At 47.6% G+C, this 16,763-nt stretch overlaps 1 long non-coding RNA gene across 1 annotated transcript; it reads left to right on the forward strand.

Moving 5' to 3' along the window:
- Positions 1-279: 279 nt before the first annotated feature.
- LOC117441864 (uncharacterized) lies at positions 280-873 on the forward strand. Its single transcript, XR_011642591.1, has 3 exons — positions 280-375; positions 548-624; positions 728-873. It is a non-coding gene; the product is annotated as an uncharacterized lncRNA (long non-coding RNA).
- The last annotated feature ends 15,890 nt before the right edge of the window (positions 874-16,763 follow it).

Consider the following 16,763-nt stretch of genomic DNA (forward strand, 5'->3'; position numbering starts at 1 on the left):
GTGGTGTGGAGAAAGAGAAGAGATGTGAAAGGGGCACTGGAGAGTAAGCACCCCACATGACATATTCAGCTCTTTCCCTGTTTAAAAAAAGGGCAGCTCATTTGCACTTTCCAGGTTCTCCTCAACGACTCGTCAACAAATCTACAGGTGATCTTTGAGATTAAAATGTATTCTTGCTGTTTTCTTTCAACCATTAGGTCTTCAAAGCAATGAATATGCAGCTATGCAAATACAACACCTTCCGAAGGCATGCCAGGATGTTCATTGAGCCAGCGATTGTTTCTTACTGGCAAAAATCACAGGAAGGCATGCTACAGAAGCTCCATGCAGAGGAGAAAGTGATAGTTGGTGGTGATATGAGGGCTGACTCTCCAGGTATGTCGTATATGTTTTATATAATTCACATTTTACATTTCAGAAAGGGGTTTCACTATGTGTGATTTGTTCAATTAATGGTTCCTGAAAAACATATGCTAAACACTACAAGTAAAAATACAAATTCACCATCCGCAGAGAATAGTAATTACTGTAAAACATAGGTTCACAGGCCACTCTGCAAAGTTCGGAAGCTACACTATGATGGACCTGAAGAACAACAAAGTCGTTGACCTCCAGTTGGTTCAGGTAAGTGGGTTGAAATGAAATATCAATGTTTTTTTCTATAACACCGTTTGCACGTTATATTTAAAATGTGTGTATCAATGGTTATTTGTATGTGTCATAACAGAGCAATGAGGTTGGTGGAAGCTACCACATGGAGTTAGAGGGCCTGAAAAGGAGTCTGGAGTTGTTAAAGGAACGTGGTGTGACTCTGGACTGTATTGTCACGGACAGACATCTGCAAATTCAGAAATTCCTAAGGGAAAGCAGCATCACCCAATTCTTTGATGTTTGGCACATAGAAAAAGGTATTTTTCTTTATATTAATTTCTATGTAAATATATCAATTGTAAATACAATGGGCGGTGGTGGCGAAGTCGATAGGGACTTGGCTTGGCAACTGGAAGGTCACCTGTTCAAGTCCGGGCAAGACAAAGTGTTACCGAGGTGTCTCTGAGCAAGGCACCATTTCCCACACTGCTCCCCGGGCGCCGTTCAAAATGGCAGCACACTGCTCCTAACACTAGGATGGGTCAAATTCAGAGAAACAATTTCCCCACGAGGGATTAATAAAAGTCTATCTATCTATCTATCAATCATTATTTTATTTAGACACAAACCCAGCTTCCTACAATCACATCAGTAGCATAATATTTTGAGTAAACTTGTATGTATATTAATTACATGTTAAATGTATTTATTAGGGATTTCTAAGCAACTGGAGAAAGCTGCAAAAAAGAAGGACAGCGAAATACTTCGAGGGTGGGTGAAGAGTATAAGAAACCACATATACTGGACTGCAGCAACCTCCACCACCGGGCCTGAGAGAGTGGCCAAATGGACTTCCATCCTGAACCACGTGCAGGATATCCACTCTCATGATGACCCCCTGTTCCCTAAGTGCCTTCAGCCACTGCGCATTGCGCAATACCAATGGATGGCTGCAGGTATGTTGTTCATAAACCATATTACATTACTCCTCTATAAATATTTGTAAGGGACAACTATTGAATTCAGGATGTTCTATACAGCATGACAATTCAAATATGACTTTGATTTTCAAATTCTTAGGAACGCCGGCCTTTCACAAGCTGGAGACAATTCTCTCAAACAAGAGGATTTTGAAAGCTGTGGCCAAACTCAGCCCACACCACCAGACTTCATCTTTGGAGTCATTCCATGCCGTCATCCTGCGCTTTGCTCCAAAGAATGTTGTGTTTCCATTTCTTGGAATGTTGTGCAGGTAAAATAAACCATAGTTACTTACTAATTAGTGACAATTTGTACATCCGTTTTCTATTATTTACATTTTTTTTCTCATGGCGGAAATTAAAGACTGTACCTGGCAGCCCTGCACTACAATGAAAACGCTGAGCGTGCACAAGCCACTACATCCACTGGAAACCCTCTGTATAAGCTGCAGTTCCCAAAGGCCAGGAAGGGAGAATGCAGAGCAAAACCAGTAAAGACTGACCCCACATTCCGTAAGTGTTTAAAATATTTATTATACAACTGTTTACAAATATAAAGTAAAAAAATTAGAAATAACTTTCAGTTTTTTACATGCATATAAACCACATTTTCTTGGGTGCTTTTTTTAACATTGTACAGGCTACGTGGCCAACTTGATGGACCTCATCTTCAACCAAGTCTTTGTGGAACCTGCACCATTCACACAGGAGCTTCTGAAGATACCCATCCCAGAGGACCTGTGTTCCCAATATGAGCGACCTGACAGGGAGGAGGTCATCGCCGGGTATGCTACACGGTTCAATTTGGCTGCTGTCTGAACCCAACATAGACATTTCGCGGATCAGGAAACTCCCTGCGTATCCTGAGGACAACGCAGGCTGGAATCACCACTCTGATCCTGCGTCCAAGGAAGCCCCAGCACCAGCTCACAAAGCTTCTGTAGGCTAGATACCTGTGACGCCAGAAATCATTAAAAAATATATTTAGTGTCATTTATACAAGTACATTTAGTTTTTTTTATGGGTTCAAAGAACCGTTGATTTTGACAATAAAGTTCCGAGTTGATATCAAATGTGTCGTGAATATTCATGTTTGGATGGGTAAAGAATATTCTGATTTCAAAAGCATAAGGTTGTGTGTGGATTTTTGTTGTCGTACACATTGGTGTGTTATGCCATGCTATGCTGTGTAGTATATAATATAATAGTACATGTACAATGAAAGATTGCATAAAGCCATATACACCAGCTTTTATTTCCATGAACAATATTGGCATTCGTTTTACAATTTCAGTCAAAACAAACAAACCACTCACTGCTCTATTTGCCTCAACTGTAGTCCACCATGTTCAGCTCTGTAAATATTAAATGCATTCTGCAGGGAGAACACATTCAGGCACACAGGCTCCAATCCAGGATGGTCCACCATACAGGTTGTCAAGTCCTCAAGTTCCTGCATCAGTCTTGACACCTAGTGTGATAAACATATATTGAATGATATGTGAAAAATGTATTCTCTAAACCAGGGGTGGGGAACCTCCGGCCTCCGGGCCGTATACGGCCCGCGAGACAATTTGGTAATTTATAAACACATGCAAAAAATAAAAAAATGAAAGAAATCTAGACCGCAACAAAATTAAACAAACGAGTGCCTGTTTTTCCTGGCCAAGGTCAGGGTCCTTGAACACAACACGAGCCTAACGTGTCATCACGTGGTATATGTCTCGACTGACAGGGGTGCAGTGCTGACGGAGAGCACCAGAACGCCACTCCAGCACTTCAGAAATTGCAGTACCGATAAGTCCGTACACATGCCGCAGTTTCTGCGTATATGTGTCTTTAGTTGAAAGCCCAGTGGCGATCTGCTCATCTGTCACACTGATCAGACAGTCAATAACTGTGTTGTTATCATTAGCATCTGGTTAGCTAGCTATGCTAACGAATATAAGAAGCTTTTTCTACAACCAGTGAGGTAAAGGCACATCTTTATATGATCATTATAGTTATCAAAAAAATAAGAGAATAAAGTAAACAGGTACTATATGACAGTTATTAATAAAGAAGAATACAGTTTGAAAGGGGAGTGATTTGTCAAATATCCATAAATTAAAAGAAAATCTGCTTACAGTTGTGTTTGGGTGTTGAGAGATGTGTCCATAGATCTCCTAATGTTGCTCTCAAAGTTGTAAGGAAATATTTGTATGTATTCATGCAAACTGTGAAGGGCTGTTAAGGGTTTTATTGCTGTGGGGGAGCTGGAACAAGACCCCACTGTGGTCTCTGGAATGTGATGGGGGGATGTGTGGATGCTGCAGAGGCTGCAGAAATAGGAGACAGTGAGGGTCAGAGGTGTTTGTTTGAGATGACTGGAAAAGACGACCAGTTGTCCTTAAACTCCACCCCCTCCTGTATCATTTGGTATGAAAGCCTATCCGGCTTGCTGTTCTCTCTCTCTCTCCTCGCATCGCTCGGACTGGAAGGTCGTGGCGGCCTGTGGGCAGGAGCCAGGAGTAGGCCAACTCCTGAAATTACACATATGATACGATATGGTTGTGTATGGTAATGTATTTGATTGTATTGCATTGTATATTACCATTAAAGTGGATTATTGTTTAACGGTTAAGTGTATGCTCTGGATTTCCTTCATGTAAGATAACAGCTTGTGTAGGGACGCGGGGAGATTTGGAAATGCGGCCTAGTTATCATTTATATCTCCTAACAAAGTGCACCAGATTGATGCTTTTAACTTCAACATTTAAAAAAAATGTTAAAGGTCCCAGGGGAGCATGCCCCCCAGACCCCCCTAGAGGAGGTTAGGTCCCCCACCACTTAAATCATGTTCACATGGATAGGAAACTAAATACATTTGCACACATCTTGTGTCCATATCTTTCTGTTTTGGTGGTCACGCCACACCGTGCACGTGCACGCATACACGAGTCATGGTGAGATATCTGGATTAAGAGGTTGCTTTTTCTTTGCACAGAATGAGCAAGCAGAGGTCAATAACTTGTATGGCCCTCTGAGGATATTGTAAAAATTGAAATGGCCCTTGAGAGGAAAAAGGTTCCCCACCCCTGCTCTAAACAAACAACTTAGTGAAGCTATCAAAAATGTTACCTGTGGTATCTCCATGCAGCACACATTCTCCGGTTCAGAAGGCATCGTGGCGCAATTTGCACATGTACACCTGTAGAAAGAAGTCAATAACTGAGCTTTTAAAAACACATGAAAATGCACACATTGCTGACAACTGAGGTGTTGTTGGAGTTATACTTTTTATCACCCTAAGTTATTGAACTTTCCAACGGTTGTTGCACGATGTTGGAAGAAAAGGACTGTAAACTATTAATAAACGCAATGAGGCCATTGTATATATGCTGAAAATATGAATGTGTATAAATATATATATATGTATTGCTGTTTTTGCGTTACAAACTCTAAGTTACAAACTGTACACATTGCATTCTTGCTAATTAGCCAAAATATGAACGGAATAAGTAGCAAGCATCGTAACAGAGTAAAAATAAATAGGGACAACAGCTTGTCAACTAACCATTCAGAAACGTCCTGCTGCAACCGAGATGTTTGCACCTCCACCAAAACCTCCGCTGCTTCAGGGTCAGTTTCTGGATCAAATTTATAATATGCTTGAACACATGCATTGCTCTGAGATGACATGTTTATTCCACACTCGTAATCACAGCAAGCACGGTAACGTGACTCTCGCCGGCTCATGCCTGCTCTTCTGCAGGGGGGCGTGGACAGCTGCTGCTCAGAATTTTCAAAGATGGGCTTGGAATAGAGCGAAAATGAGCGAAACGAGGCATGGCTAAAAAATTATCTGTTTGGTATTTTGAAAAATAAAATGTATAAATATACCTTATATAGGTATGGTCATACACTATATCATTTAAATATAGCATGATAGGTCTCCTTTAAATGTGGCTATAGCACTAACAGATAGGTTTCTGCTGCAAGAGCTTTTGACTAATGCTTTGTAGTCTCGTAATAGTACTTCAAAAGTTACTAAGAAATGGTCGGATAAAGCAGGATTATGCGGTTCGACTAATAGTTGCTCAATTTCAATACCATAAGTCAGAACAAGGTCGAGAGTGTGATTATAGCAGTGGGTTGGTTTATTTAGGTCGTGCCACTCCCTGAAACAGTTCTTTTTGACAGTGAAGCACAGAGGGACCTGGCACTTCCTGCAGTACACAGGTGTCTTCACCCTTTTGAGTCCAGCATCTAGGCACCTCCTGCAGTTCTTCCTGACCTTGGTGGCATCTTCCCCATAATACTCGGGCATGCATGTGAGTGGTGGAGAAGGGGGCGGTGGTGGTGCAGGGCCTTCAGCAGGGCCTTCAGCAAACTCCAACAATTCTGCAGCAAGCTGCTCCCTGAAAGTCTTCTGGGTGTGTGGCTTTGTCCTGCTGGGGTCACACCTCATCTAACAAATGTGGAAAAACAAAGAGATTAGATTAATTCACTGGCTTATACTTATAGGATAATATTGGACTATAAATGAATAATATTACACCAAATAAATAAGTAAACACATGTATATTCATTCACTGGCCATTCATTTAGAAAATGTAACTCCAAAAAGACAAGTAACACTATTTAGCATTTTGGCTAATCATTCCTGTTGGCTAAGCTAACACTGTGATGCAGTTCCACCAAACACAAAAGTAATATATAAAAAGGATAATATTGGACAATAAATGAATAATATTACACCAAATAAATAAGTAAACACATGTATATTCATTCACTGGCCATTCATTTAGAAAATGTAACTCCAAAAAGACAAGTAACACTATTTAGCATTTTGCCTAATCATTCCTGTAGCTTCTTGGCTAAGCTAGCACTGTGACGCAGTTTCACCAAACACATAAGTAATATATAAAAACAGAGAGATTACATACCTGTTGTGGAAGTTCAACATCCGAGTCACTACTGTCCGGATCCAGGTCTGGCTGGAGGAGATCTTCATCATCCGACGAAGAGTCATCTGGTATGAATGATCATAGCTATCGTCAGCTAGCATCTCTATCACCTCCTCTGTGGTGAAGCTCTCCCTTCTGGCTGCGTAATGCGTAATGGAGCCGGAGCGGGTGTAGTTTATACTACGCAGGATTCATATCTTTGGAACCCATTGGTCGATTTGGGTGATTGACACCTTTTCTGAACCGTTAGAGCCAATATAATCGAGTGACAGTTAGTAAGTCTCGCTAAACACTTACGTCAAGTAGAGAGAGGTTTGCGTAAACAGCACGTAAAACAGCATTAGCTCGGGACTGCGAAACTTTGTACCTACTCTGCTGCCATGAATGTAATGATAGATTACCAGGAACAATTCTAAAGTGACTAAGAGACATTGGATTAACTTTAAACAGCGTTTTTATTCCCTTGAGCAAGAGCTTTGATCACAAAACAGCAACGGTAAGACATAATTATTGTTATGGTTTTGAAAACTGTTGTATATTTTCTTCTCTGTTCTGGCTGCTAGCTCAGTGAGTTTGTGTCCTACAGTGATGATACTTATAACAAAAATAATCTGTGGAGTATCAGCTTTCAGATGATATGTATTTTGTGCAGAACATATTAAGTTTTAAAGATCGTTTTTGCTAGTTAGCACCAGAAGTAGCATCTGCCCGTTTTAGCTAAGGGCTAATGCTAATGCTTCTTGTGAGACTTGTGTTTTGTTTCTGTAAAAATGGTTCGTATTGTCAGTTAGCTGAGATTCTTCTCGTTAATCTGGTATAACACATTACTAGGTTTTTAAATATTAAGATGCCCTGAGACACAGTGTTGTGAAAAAAAAAACCAGGGTCCACATCGGCGGGGACCTTCGGGCTTAACAGGTTAACCTATGGATTAACCTTCAGCAGCGTTGTTATCGTTTTAATGCCATTGAACACAACTTCTGATCAGAACAACAGCATAGGTAAGACAATGTCCAGTTTTTGGTCCGTAAAGCTCCGTGTTGTGATGTCTGTTTTCGCTTCCCCTGTCGTGAGTTCAGATCGCTCAGTGATGATACTTATAGGCCTACCCCTAGAATCTGTGGAATCTAAGCTTTCTAATCGATATCTTGTTTGTGGAGATCCGATATGTAATAAGGGTATTTATACCTAGAGATATGAGATATGTATTACAATTAAATCACGGTCAAATATGTAAATGTTGTTGTAGTATTTACATGAATATAAGCCCCGCCCCCTCTCCAGCGCGTCCTGTTTGAATGACAGGAGTAAACACAGCTGACAGCCGCGGTGAAACTCCAGCGATCAGAGCGATGAGAATATTCGCATTGCGTCTGTTGTGAACGCAGCATTATGCAGTTCAGAGACCAGACCACTGCTCTGACGCTTTTAAAGCAACTTCGAAATGTTAACAGTGTGAGGGGCACAAAGGCCATGGTGGCCGTAGGACATCCAATTATTTGTGGGGCATAACAGCCAGACCGAGGGGCAACGACGGCCATGGCCGCCGTGAAATTCCTACCTTGGAGGTGACATGAGGCCAGGGATTGTTGTGGGACTAAAACTTAATTAATGTAGCTAATACTGTCGCAGAAGCACTGAACTTTATAATGCCATTGGCAACACTAGGGCCACCAGGGTGGGTGGAGGGGGTCTGGAGGACGGGTTTTGGGCTAACAGCCCAAGAGCACAGCGGAGGACCCGGAAGGAACTCGGGCGGACGGCCCGGGGCAAGGCAGAAACCGAGAAGGGGGACTCGGGCAGACGGCCCGGGGGCAAGGCAGAGTTCAAGGGTGGGGTCTCGGGCGGATGGCACGGGGGCAAGGCAGAGTCCATGGAGGGTCGAAGGCCACAGCGGGCGAACTCAGGGGGCCGAGCATGAGGACGAAAGGCAGCGACAGGAAGAGTCAGGGGGCCGGGCCCGCGGACCGCGGCCGGGAAAGCTCTCAGGGTGCCGGGCTCGAGGGCGAAGACCAGACAGAAACCGGTGGGACAAGCTTCGGCAGGATACCCCACGGAAGAGGATCAGGAGTTGGCAGGACCCCCAGCGAGACAGGTGATGGCGGGGCCTCCAACGGAACAGGACAAGGGGTTGACAGGACCCCCGGCAGAAGAGTTGTTGGCGGGACCCCGAGAGGCACAAGACACAGGGTTGGCAGGATCCCCGGCCGAAGAGTAGTCAGCGGGACCCCCAACGGCACAGGACACAGGGCTGGCAAGACCCCCGGCAGAAGAGTAGTCGGCGGGGCCCCCAACGGGACAGGACATGGAGTTGGCAGGACCCCCGTCAGGAGAGTAGACGGCGGGACCTCCAACGGCACAGGACACAGGGCTGGCAGGACCCCCAGCAGAAGAGCAGTCGGCGGGACCCCCAACGGGACAGGGCATAGGGTTGGCAGGACCCTCAGTGGAACCTCCAACGGCACGGACATAGGATTGGCAGGACCCCCGGCAAAAGAGTAGTTGGCGGGACCTCCAACGGCACAGGACATAGGGTTGACAGGACCCCCGGCAGAGGAGTAGTCGGCGGCGCCTCCCACGGGACAGGACATGGAGTTGGCAGGACCCCCAGCGGAACCTCCAATGGACTTGAGACGTGACTTGAGAGGAGACTTGAGAGGGGAACAACGGGGGAACTAGAGAGGGGACTCGAGAGGGGAACCGAGAAGAGACTCGAGAGGAGACTCGAGAGGGGAACCAAGGGGGGACTAGAGAGGGGACTCGAGAGGGGACTCGAGAGGGGACTAGAGGAGGGACTTGAAAAGGGACCTCGAGAGGTGACTACCAAGGGGGGACTCGAGAGGTGACTCGAGAGGGAACTCGAGAGATGACTTGAAAGGGAACTCGAGAGGGAACTTGAGCGGGGACTCGAGGGGGAAACTGAGAGGTGGCTTGAGAGGGAACTCGAGAGGTGGCTTGAGAGGGCTCTTGAGAGGGAAATTGACAGGGGACTCGAGAGGGGACTTGAGAAGGAACTTGACAGGGGACTCGAGAGGGAACTTGAGAGGTGACTTGAGAAGGAACTTGACAGGGGACTCGAGAGGGAACTTGAGAGGTGACTTGAGAGGAGACTTGAGAGGTGACTTGAGAGGGCTCTCGAGAGGGAACTCGACAGGGGACTCCAGAGGAGACTCCAGAGGGGACTCGAGAAGGAACTTGTCAGGGGACTTGAGAGGAAACTGGAGAGGTGACTCGAGAGGAAACTGGAGAGGGGACTAGAGAAGGGACTTGAGTAGGGACTCGAGAAGGGACTTGAACTGCGTCTAGAACCATGGCTGCTGGGGCCGGAACCAGGGCCGGAAACATGGCCGCTGGGGCCGGAACCATGGCTGCTGGGGCCAGAACTGGGTCTGGAACCATGGCTGCTGGGGCCGGAACCATGGCTGCTGGGGCCAGAACTGGGTCTGGAACCATGGCTGCTGTGGCCAGAACTGGGTCTGGAACCATGGCTCTTGGGGTTCGAAACATGGCCGGAAACATGGCCGCTGGGGCCAGAACTGGGGCCGGAACCATGGCTGCTAGGGCCGGAACTGGGTCTGGAACCATGGCTGCTGGGGCCGGAACTGGAGCCAGAACCATGGCTGCTGGGGCCAGAACTGGGTCTGGAACCATGGCTGCTGGGGCCAGAACTGGGTCTGGAACCATGGCTGCTGGGGCTGGAACCATGGCTGCTGGGGCCAGAACTGGGTCTGGAACCATGGCTCTTGGGGCTCGAAACATGGCCGGAAACATGGCCGCTGCGGCCAGAACTGGGCCCGGAACCATGGCTGCTGGGGCCAGAACTGGGTCTGGAACCATGGCTGCTGGGGCCAGAACTGGAGCCGGAACCATGGCTGCTGGAGCCAGAACTGGGTCTGGAACCATGGCTGCTGGGGCCAGAACTGGGTGTGGAACCATGGCTCTTTGGGCTCGGGCTGCTAGCCTGGACTTGCGACTCCTTCTTTTAGGAGCCGTTTGGAGGCTACGTGGACCTCCTAAAGCCAGACGATTTCCAGAGAACGGCTCCTGGACAGGAGCAGGAACTGGGGCAGAAGTAAGGGTTGACTCCAAACGGAAAACACCGATGCGTGTGGTGTCATAATGGGAATTGGGAGGCAGGGAGCCAGCATGCCCGGGGCCCAGCAGGCAGGGGAAAACAAACCGAGAGGAAATCCAAAATCCAGGTAGGAATTTCACCAAGCCTGGTTTCTCCATAGTCATCTGGCGCGCCTCTCCCAGAGCAGCCTCTCGCAGCTGAACCCCGGACGCTCCCCTCCATCGATCAGAGCAGTTAGCCAAAAAAAAGGAAATCAGCCTCAGCGGGACTGGTGGGAAGGCGTACAGCAGTCCCCTGGGCCATGGCCGATGTGCGAACGCGTCCACCCCCAGGGGTGGGTGGTCCCAGTGCTGACAGGGAGAACCAGAGCTCGCATTGCGTGTTCGGCGAACACATCCACCTCCGCTTTCCCGAACCGGCTCCAAACCTGGGCAATCAGTTCGGGATGGAGGCTCCAGTCCCCCTGGCGAGGACCTCCTCTGGACATGAGGTCTGCCCCTTTGTTCAGCTCTCCAGGCACATACAGTGCTCTGATGGAGAGCACGTGTGCGCGCCCAGATCAACAGCCGTCTGGCTGTGTTCAGGAGCTGCACTGAGCGTACACCCCCCTGGCGATTGATGTAGGCCGCCGCGGCTTTGTTGTCTGTGCGAATCAACACATGCTGATTCCGCAGCAACGGGGCAAAATGCTGAATTACTCTCCGTACGGAGATCAATTCCAGCACATTTATGTGGAAAGACATGTGAGCCGGCCACTGTCCTCCCACTGCCTGCGACATGCACGTTCCTCCCCACCCTGAGAGAGATGCGTCTGTGAACACCGAGATGTGTGACGTAACTCTGCCCAGGGGAACCCCCTCTGACAGGACGTGGGGACTTTTCCAGTATGTTAAGTCTGAACCCACGGACAGAGGGATGACCACCATGCGCATCTTCTGTCGTATGGGGTCGATGCGGTTTGATTCCCACTCCTTTCTGTACTTTTGTGAATACAGTTTAGACAGTGACATGATGACCTACGTGGATGTTTACCTTGTCACAGAGAGGCACACACACAGTGGACGAGGTGATTAAGTGACTGAAGCTCTCTCGACGTGGGAGAGTGTGGCTGTCTCCTCTCTGCTCTGACTGCAGCCGAGCTGCTGCGGGAGGCAACTGTGAGTCTGCGCGCCTGTCAGTACTATGGGAGGGCTGAGGGGCTCACGGCAACTCGTTAACTGCAGAACAATACGTGAGTCTCCAAACACCAGAAAAGTCCATAATAACACCATTACAAGTCGTTAGATCAGTCGTTAGTCGCTTTTGACAAAAATAAGTAGCCGGAGGGTTTGGAAAGCCGCCGAATTTAACGACAAAGTCGCCAAGTTGGCAACACTGGTCTGTGTGTGACTTCTTAAATCGTTTGTTTACGTCCCTCACTTCCGTTTCGCTTCTGATTCGCTAGCTGAACAGCCAATCAGAGTGATTGCTTGGTCCGACTGCCTGACCCGATGCATGGCCGATTCGACATGTTGAATCGGCCATGCATCGGGTCAGGCAGTCAAAATAAGGCGTATCACGGCAGACGGTGCGGGACACACCAACCTGACTACGGCGCCGCGAATGCCCGACAGCCTCTGACGGCCTCTGACTCCCAAAATCGGGTTGGTGTGTCAGGGCCTTAAATGATCGTGGTGAAGATGATGATTAAATTAGGATTACAAATCGAGAGCAGGGCTGCATTTCCTCCCGTTCGTTTTTTTCGACTGTCCGAAATGAGGTGCTACATCTGTAGACGTTTGTATATTCATTGCATCACTCCACACACCTTTTCTCCTCATACTCTCTTTCATGACTTTTTATTTAATGCATTTTAACGGCTGTAATAGTTTGTTAACAGAAAACCAGAAGTCAAGCTTACTGGTGATATTTCGGAGATCTCTTCCGGAATAGCTTTTCAAAATAAACTTTAACCACAGGCGAATGCTAACCGGAAATGTTTTCACAATAAAACAGTTATAAGATTACTTTATGTTTAAACTATATTACATCATTAAACATTGATTTGAATTTCTTACAGAGTCCAGTGGGAAAGAAACTCCTGCTGGAAAGACAGGTAAGGGGAAACCTTATAATAAACTATAAACACTAAAACGTAATCAACAAAAGTATTAATACTGTACTTTGCTACCATTGTGCCAACACAGGAGATTCATTGAAATAATCAGAAGAGTTTGAACTTAAGTGGTTTTTAAGGTCTTTTAAGAAAAAAAGTGTTCAATATCTAATAAAATCATGCACAGCCACGCAAAAAAGATTGAGTCTTGATATTGTGAGGAATATAAGTAGACAGTGGAATAATGAAAAAATCATTAATATACAAAATAAAGAAAGACATTTGAAATCAGAGAAAACCTTAAAGCCAATGTTGTTGATGAAAAAAAAAAATCAGCCTTGCTGCAAATGGAAATGTGTTCAGCCTTCCTCTGAACCAGTTCTGTTTCATTGCTGTGCATGTGTAAGTGGAGAATACAAAGCGGGGATCATTTGAAATAATGAGACAGTCTAATGTATGGTAAGCCGAGCAGGAGGCTCATTTCAAGAATATTTGAGAAGGGATCAGTGCGAGAGCCATCTCTCAGATTGATAATCGCTCCAAAGAGCATCTGCAGCTGTCCAGGATTTGCAGGCCAAACAAACAAGCTGAGAGAAATTAAAAGCAATATTCATGAGCCTGTTGAGCATACAGACACCGACAGTGAAACTGACACCTGTCTTTTAATAATGCGAGAGATAGAAATAAAGAGAGGAAGAGCAGCACAGTGGGAAAATCATATTGTTTGCAGATGCATGAAAATGTAGTCTTACTATAATTTTCAAGTGTAAGAAGCCACATACTGCAATAAACAGTCTGGGCCAGACGCCGGCCTGCATTGCCTGTCGCTCGATTCTGCAGCTAAACCGCCGGCATCGTGTGGAGCACTTCCGGAGGAAGCTCGGCCCGCAGGTACAGGTGGAGGATCCGGAGCTCGAGGTGGTCGACATGGACGATCTGGACGACGTGCCGTTCAAGTTCAGACAGCTGGTTGGGCGGAAGGGAAGAAACCTCTGCCCCCGCTGCCGCGGGACCGAGACACCCTGGAGTATTTGGACAAAATGTTCAGGCTCGGTGCACAGATGGCGGCTGCAGGCGTGTTGGATGTCTCTTTGATTACTCCTCAAACAGACGCCCCCGTTCTCCCGCCTCAGGACGAGAGCGATTATGATGTCCTTGGCCACAGTGGCGTCACGTCACGTGTGGCTAGGACTCACCGCGCTGTCAAAAAAGGACCGAGTGGATCTCCTTGGAGCCCCTGTTTCCACGGAGGGGCTCTTTGGATCGATAGCCTCGGTCACCCAGCGCTTCAGTCGCCTAGAGGAGCAGAGGGTATAGCTTAGCCGCATGCTACCGCTGGCTTCTCCTCGGGAGCGCAGCGCGACGGCGAGACGGAGGGAGAGGCGCCAGCATGGAGGTCCCGTGCCCGTATCGCCCTCCACCTCTTCAGCCCACCCCGTGGAACCGGCGTACCGGCACTCACGGGGGCGGGCTGCCGACCTCGGTAGACTCTGCAGCAGCAGAGAACCGCCGGGTGGGGTGCTCCACCGTCACGGAGCTGACTGGTGGGGGGAGGAAGCGTCTCAGCGGGTCTCTCCACCCGGGACGCTGAATCCCGCCTACCTACCTCTTCTTACCCTCTATCTGAAACCAGAGCCCAGATAGGTCAACCGCTTAGAGATTTCTCGCTGCTGTTGTGTTGAAGTGCTAGCTAATATAATTCCGTGTGTTACATAGTGATGTAATTATGTTACGGAAGTAATCTAAGGAGTCCAATGAAGTAGTTTCAGGCATGTGGGGAGTGTATGGGAGAGAAACTCTGGCCCAACTCCAATCCACCCCCTACCGACACCCTACCCCTCCGTTTGCACATTCGCGCGGAGGGTCTGCCACATTAAGTGCTGTTCCAAACCAACGAGTGTGGAGGGGGAGTTTGTTATCAAGCCCTCAAACAGCGAGTCTGCATCGGTCCTGACTTCACCTGCTGCTGCCCTACCTGACTGGACTCAACGCTGTGTTTGTCCGTCAGGAAACACGCTGTTTACAAACAGTTCGAGCAAACATCCACTGATAAATTGCGATGATAACCTCATACCTGTGTTTAGTCTAGAAACAGTTAAATGTGTGCATTTTATTATAAAGTTGTGTATATTTACAGACTGTTGCAAAAACTAAGAAGCTTATAAACACCAGGTTTAAAACTAAAAGAGCTTTACAAAAAAGTAACACAATTATAAATGTTTTGAGTTTTATTTTAGTTGTACTTTTTATTTTTTGTCCAAGAGATGCTGATTTGAAACCGCTGTTACATACAGTTACGGCATTTCCTGTTTCTGCCTGAGAGAGGGAAGTTAGTCCAAAAGCTTGCCGCTGTATTTATACCCTCCATCTGACAGGAGGGAGCCTCGTTTAGCTGCGAGTGTCAGGCCACCGAGTTCACTCCATCATGGAGTGGGTAGGGAGTGGTTTGGAATTGGGCCTCCCTCTGGAATGACAGGAAAGACAAAAAGCGCAGCCCTGGCGGAGGCCAGCCCTCACCGGAAATGGGTCCGACTTACTGCCAAGGACCCGGACACAGCTCTCGCTTCACGTTCCACGTCCCCAAAGCCAGCTTCTGTCGCCCAGGTCTGGTCCATCGAGACCCATATGTGCGTTGAAGTCTCCCAGCAAGATTAAAGAGGAGGAGCCCCATACATAACTCTTTCCAGGGTCTCCAAGAAGGCTGTTTACTCTGAACTGCTGTTTGGTGCATAAGCACTGTTAGGAGATTTGGTAGACAACTTGTCCACTTTCTTAAATCTCCTCGCGTTCCTACAAGCCGTTATCTTACAGGAAGGAAACCCAGAACCTACAAGTAACCGTTTAACAATAATCCACTTTAATGGTAATATACAATGCAATACAATCAAGTACAATCAATACAGTACAAATTACATACAGTTCTGTGGGATCCCACATTTACCTGATACTCACGTGAGCCAGCCAGCCAGCCAGCCAGCCAGCCAGCCAGAGGAGAAAGAGCCCGAACACAGCGGGGTTTCTGTCTATATCCCTCGCTGACCCAAGGAGGAGTTATCTGCGCCTCCCTTCCAGACCAGTGATTGGCTGCCCAAATTATCATCAACACCCCACATCAGGGATGACTGTATGTTAACTCCTGACCTTCCCCCTCTTCCTGTGTCCTCTAAAAACCACATGTTAGCAGGCCCAAAACCAGCCCAGTTTTCTACACAAATCATTTTCAAGCTTCTTCACAGTTTGCATGAATACATACAAATATATCCTTACAATTCCCTCTTTTGCACTCTTAAAAAAGAGAGTGCAATTTATACAAGGCACTTGCAAAAAACTGCATCCTTGTCTGCTGAGTCTCCATACTTTTTATTCTCAGTGTCCACAGTGAAGGGCACTCCGTCCAGGCTCTCGTTGCAGATGACGCAGCGGAAGCAACCGGGGCGGTAAGACTTCCCCAGGGCCTGCATGTCCATGATTAGATGTCCACCTGCGTTGCACTTGTCTGCAGACTGCTGGAACCCAGAGTACAGAAAGTCCTCTTCACAGAAAACTCTTCCTGCGTCATAGTAGAACGCCTTCCCTCTCAGCCTTCGACTACAGGCGCTGCAGGTGAAGCAGCTGTCATGGTAGAGGCTGCCCATAGCTTGGCAGGGCTGGCTCCATACACCGTCTTGTTGCACTTAACCCACACTCCTGTTTCAGCGGAGAGTGGAGTCCCCTGTGCCGTCCTGGCTTGCCGTGTCTTTGTCCCCTCTGATCCGCTGATGGCGGCGAGATGTCTTCCTTCTCCTCCGGCTTGCTGATGGCGGCTTCCAAGTCGATGCTGAATAGATGTCCTCCCGATCTTCCTTCTCCGGTCCGATGATGATGCCTCCCAGTCGACCTCCATGATGAGAGCCCGATCCGTCCTGATGTCGTCTAGGGTCCTCGCAGGTGTTTTCCCCCGCCGCACACTGGCTCCGCACAGTGGTACCAGTTGTCCCCCTTTGATTGTAGGCGGACGACACGGGATGTCCTCTGGGTCACTCGGTCGGGGCCGGAGAGCCTGGGGTTGACAGTCAGCCTCCTGCGTCTCGGGT

This window comes from Pseudochaenichthys georgianus, chromosome 3, assembly GCF_902827115.2.
Source record: "Pseudochaenichthys georgianus chromosome 3, fPseGeo1.2, whole genome shotgun sequence".
NCBI classification, from domain to species: domain Eukaryota; kingdom Metazoa; phylum Chordata; class Actinopteri; order Perciformes; family Channichthyidae; genus Pseudochaenichthys; species Pseudochaenichthys georgianus.